The sequence below is a fragment of the Limulus polyphemus genome, unplaced genomic scaffold (genome assembly GCF_000517525.1).
Source record: "Limulus polyphemus unplaced genomic scaffold, Limulus_polyphemus-2.1.2 Scaffold13488, whole genome shotgun sequence".
NCBI classification, from domain to species: Eukaryota; Metazoa; Arthropoda; class Merostomata; order Xiphosura; family Limulidae; genus Limulus; species Limulus polyphemus.
In genome coordinates, this window is record NW_013679098.1 from 2,780 (window position 1) to 8,659 (window position 5,880).

Consider the following 5,880-nt stretch of genomic DNA (forward strand, 5'->3'; position numbering starts at 1 on the left):
AGTATTTCATCCATTATCATATACATATGCAGCTTTCTAGCACACGTCATACCTTCTAGTATTTCATCCATTATCATATACATATGCAGCTTTCTAGCACACGTCATACCTTCTAGTATTTCATCCACTATCATATACAATGTAGCTTTCTAGTACACATCATACCTTCTAGTATTTCATCCATTATCATATACAATGTAGCTTTCTAGTACACATTATACCTTATAGTATTTCATCCATTATCATATACAATGTAGCTTTCTAGTACACGTCATACCTTCTAGTATTTCATCCATTATCATATACAATGAACCTTTCTAGTACATGTCATACCTTCTAGTATTTCATCCACTATCATATACAATGAACCTTTCTAGTACATGTCATACCTTCTAGTATTTCATCCATTATCATATACAATGCAGCTTTCTAGTACACATCATACCTTCTAGTATTTCATCCATTATCATATACAATGGAGCTTTCTAGTACACATCTTTTATTACAGCTATAAATAGCTATACCACTGTCTTTGTAAAGAACATGCCCTTGCTAGTGTACACATGTTTAACATTGTCTACTTTTGCATGCATAAATAACATGATATTACACCTTAATGTTTTACATCTACAGAAAATGCTGCAATATCCTTAATGTTGTACACCTCCACAACATGTGTTCTGCCTTACTGTTCAATATGAATAGCAGTGAGCAAATTATTAGAACATCTCAACAACTGTCATTTTATGAGTTTTACACACAATAATCATTGATTTGCTACAGAAATCAACTTGCAACAGATTCGTTCGATGGCAATCAGAATTTGATAACAATCAGTAGAACGACGGTAATAGCAAAAATTCGACACTTTGTTTTCACGTTTATTCTTTGGATGTTTTGGACCACACGCCAATTACACCTACGAGTTTGTGAACATATGGGAATATTGAGTAGGACTCGTAATAGACTATCAAATCCAACTGAATCAGCAATCCACTTACATATTGAAAATAACAACCACCCTATTCTGATTAACAATTTTAAATTAATTTAGACTGATTCATCCAACACAGAACTTCTTATCAAAGAAAGCTTGTTAATTTTAAACAAACGCCCCACTCTAAACAATAACACAACTTCTTTCCAGCTAAGCCTATTATAAATATCCCTAGCACACTGTCAACTATACAGTGTTATCTCTATACTTCTTCTTCTTTATCACACTAGTTTCGTAATATAATTGTTAAAATTTGTTATTGCCTGTTTAAATCCTGCTGGTTGTTGTTGTTTTAGATTGTTTGTGTTTTCTTTCAACTTATGCTACTATAAATTTTCCAACTGAATGAATATATGTATTTAATACTATCGATTAATTAATACAGTTGCTGAAGATGGAATATGAATATTCCGAAACGTCCGAAGAATTAACATACATTACTGAAAACAAAGTGTCGATTGTTTGCTATTACCATTGTTCTTCTGATTAGAAATCAACTTGTAATTGCTACAAATTAATTTAAAAAAACTATAATAAAATTAATATGAAAAAGACTTCTATGTGTTTTTAATGCTAATATTTAGTGTGGCCACCTTTAATATCAATAATAGCTTGGCATCTTTGTGACATTGTGCCTTATGTATTTTCTCAAAGTTTCTTCTGCAATTTGATTCCATTTTGCTAGCTGTTCCCAGAGGATTTCTTTAGTAGATATAGTACTTTCGTCAAGCACTGGGTCCAGCAAATCCCAGACTTGTTCCATGGGTATGGACTTTGTGTTAGCAATTTCATTTCTTAGAAATCTGAGCTTTCTTTGTTTGCCAAAAAAAGCTCAAGTATCTTGAAATTATGTTCAGGATCATTATCTCCTTAAAATATTAAATTATCTCAAGTCAGCTTCTTTCCTGAGAAAATCATAAACTAATATACTGTGATATTTATGCTGAGCTATGGTTTTATAAACTTCGTGAAGATGTCTAAACCATCTCGGAGCCTTCTGCATGCTTGACCGTTCAGCACAATGAACTACTTCTGCAACCTTTCATGGACTTTTTGGCAAAAAGAAAAGGCAGATAGGAACAGAATAGCTGAAATTTTGAATGTCTAAAGCACCTTGTACTACTGTTCAAATTCCAGAATACATAATAATTCACAAAATCTAGTCTCTTTGTGTAGTAAGGAATTCCTTACTGTTACTTCTCTCAAAAGGCCAAATTTCTGCAGTATTCGTGAGACTGCATTTCTTGAAACTTTACCTGTGCATGACTTGTTTATGCCAGCAGCAAGGTTTTCTGTAATTTTCCTTCAGTTTTCCAGGAACCGACTTTTAGACATTTAACATCTTTCTTAATGAGCTTTTTTCTCCTCCTATCTTGTCTGATGTTACAGGACTGTGTTTCTTTCTTTTTGTCTAATATGTACTTCACAGTATATGGTGAACAGCCAAGGTCTTTGCAGCTTTTCTTAAACTCCTACCAGAATTTGACTCTGTCAAACGGTGTTAACTCTCCCTGTTTTGACATTTTAATTGCAGCATTACACTATATTAGCTGTATATACCTATATGAAAAGCTCAGAATGTAAAAAATTTAAATTTTTGTCAGTGATTAGTATAGAAATGAAAGATAATCTTGTGTGATAATTCGATGACGATGAACCCACTTTGAGACTAATAATGGTTGGAGTCGGCTTGAATGGGTAATGAAGAAAAACTTGAATATAAGTATAATGATGATGTTTAATGGTACCTGCTGATGATAAAACGTTGTCGAAACGTTGTACATTTGCTGTTATGCTAAACTTATATAATAAAGTTTTTCTTCATTACCCATTAAAGCCGTCTCCAACCATTACTTGTGTGATAATGTTGCACTGCTTCGTATTTAGGTTAGACATTTTGAGAAACTTTTAAAAAATATACTTCATTTAATTATTTGTAGCTACGTGTTAATTATATGTGTAGTATATAAAAATCATGGATAAAGTGAGAAAATCAGTAACTTGTCAATTTGTTGCTTTGTCCAACATCGCAATGGTTTCATTTTATAGGCATATTAAAATAGAGGAGCATTGGAATGTTCTATTAAACTTGTACACTACTGTATATAACATCCAAAAATGTTTTATATCCTTGTCCTTGAACATGTGTATAAACCAACTCCTTTCTTTTAAACATGCTTATTTGAACTTCAAGGACTTATAGTACAAGAATATTTCAAAAATTTCTAATATAATCATTGGTTAATAAACTTGTACACTACTGTATATAACATCCAAAAATGTTTTATATCCTTGTCCTTGAACATGTGTATAAACCAACTCTTTTCTTTTAAACATGCTAATTTGAACTTCAAGGACATATAGTACAAGAATATTTCAAAACCTTCTAATATAATCATTGGTTAAAAAAAAACTGTTCTTAGGCTTCATAAAGATTTCCAATGTCTAGTTGTATTAACTTTATTACCTGATATTCCTTCAAAATGCTTGATTACAGCTGTATGGTAAAATATTATTCTTTACCTAATTAATGAATCAACACCAATGTGATGTTTCTTTCATACAAGAAAGTAAATAAGTATTCACTCACCACTTGACTTTGGCTTTTGGTTCAGCACTAATCTGAATTTCTAGACAACCTGGATGATCTTCTATAAATTCTGTTGCTTTCAATCCATCCTTAATTTCTGGTTTATGCACTGAGGGATCTACATATTGTAATTGATTTGTATTCAGAACTCTTAAGTTGAAACACATAACCTTTTATGTTAACCTTATATTAACCTTTCAAAACAAAACCAAATTGGATAACCTAATTAAAGCATTTTAGCTCAAAACATATTTAGAACATTCAAGCAAAAACAAGTCACAATATGAACTTAGAAAAGTTAAATATCTAAACTTTTTAGAAATACTTTGCAGAAGACCACACTTGACAGAAAAATATACAGTGGCACAAAAAAATTCACTTTATTATTATCTAACCAGTTCTGCTAGAAAGTATGATTAAAGTAAAACAACTCTGATCCAATCAAAATACAAGTTTACAAATATTTGGTTTAATAATCAAATTCTTCTAATCACTTTCAGATAGACATAAAAATCGTGAGTTTACACAACTTTTAACATGTGCTCTCTGTGTGTGTCTATATAAACAGTAAGACCCCAATTTAGCTAGTGGTAGTAGTTCACTAAATAATTTTTATTCAATAAAATAATGCAATAAAGAACACAGAATAATAACATGCAAAAATCAGCCGATGTCCCATAACAATCACAATTTTTTTGACATTTCTAGTGACGCAATATAAAATGTCATTCATCTGCACAGTATCGTACCCATGGGAAAAAAAACCAACATTTTCTTAGGAAACAAATATCTGTACAGAAAACAACGTGATAGACGAACACCTTGTCTGTCTATTGTTCTAACTAATATAGTTATTAAATGTGAGAGAAAACTACACGTATTGACAAATCCTGAAAGAGAAGATGTGACAGGTGGGCATGGCAGGAGGGGTCTGAATTTCTATTTGATGGCTCTGTAACCAAATAAGATTGAAGGCTAATACAAATTTGCTTTTTTCCAGCAACGACAATATTATAGTGAGTAATTTATGCTAAATTTACCAGTACCTAAACAAAGCACTTATACATCATTCACAGGTAAGAAACAATGCCTTCAGTTACATATCTCCATATATGCAATGTTAAAATGACCCTGTTTAGAGCCGATTCATGTAGAGCTCTGTTTTCTGGAACTTTTCTTGAGGTATTAAATGAGGTATTATTATATATATATATCCCACTCAAGGTATATCTTGTTTCTTAGCATTATATGTTAGACTTTACACTTACACAAAAGTCCATAATAGCTTGTTTAATTCAAATAAAATAGAGAAACTGACATCACTATAGTTATAGAGTAACAGTATATTAACCTTTAATTTTATGTTTATGTAATTAGATTTCAAACCCTCACTTTTAACTGTTAGTTTGGCAACAGTGCTGACATCTCCAGCTTCATTCACAGCAAATACTGCATATTTCCCAGTGTCCTCTGGGATAGAACTATCAATGATTAATTGCACATTACCATCATCATCTTCACTTAGTTTTATATGATCATCTGATGAAACTTCTTCACCATTCTTTAACCTGTTGGTGAGAACAAATTATGCTTTGCTTAATTTGCACCATTCACAAGCCTTTGTTCATTTAGACATTATTCATCTCAACTAAAATGTACCAAAAACAAATATTAATCTCTTCACATGGTTAATCACAATATTTCAAAATGTATTTGTCACTTATTAACAATTTTTATTACAAACTAATTTTGAAATCTGTTAGAAGTCTTCTGCTTTTTAAAATTCTATAAAAAAATCTAATATCTAACATTAGTCATTTTATAATGACTGTGGTAGAATGTTAACAAAGTGAACTAACTGCTATAAACAAATGTTTCTTACCATGTGATTGGTAGAATGTTAACAAAGTAGACTAACTGCTATAAACAAATCTAATATCTAACATTAGTCATTTTATAATGACTGTGGTAGAATGTTAACAAAGTGAACTAACTGCTATAAACAAATGTTTCATACCATGTGATTGGTAGAATGTTAACAAAGTGAACTAACTGCTATAAACAAATGTTTCATACCATGTGATTGGTAGAATGTTAACAAAGTGAACTAACTGCTATAAACAAATGTTTCATACCATGTGATTGGTAGAATGTTAACAAAGTGAACTATAAACAAATCTAATATCTAACATTAGTCATTTTATAATGACTGTGGTAGAATGTTAACAAAGTGAACTAACTGCTATAAACAAATGTTTCATACCATGTGATTGGTAGAATGTTAACAAAGTGA

At 31.0% G+C, this 5,880-nt stretch overlaps 1 long non-coding RNA gene across 1 annotated transcript in view; it reads right to left on the bottom strand.

Annotated features, from left to right (window-relative positions):
• LOC106477229 overlaps window positions 1–5,160 on the bottom strand; it is a 7,070-nt gene extending 1,910 nt beyond the window's left edge. The window contains exons 1-2 of the long non-coding RNA XR_001291972.1: window positions 4,980–5,160; window positions 3,588–3,705 (exon numbers count right to left, since the gene is read on the bottom strand). This is a non-coding gene — a long non-coding RNA (uncharacterized LOC106477229). The remainder of the gene's footprint in view (window positions 1–3,587; window positions 3,706–4,979) is intronic.
• Between the last annotated feature and the right edge of the window lie 720 nt (window positions 5,161–5,880).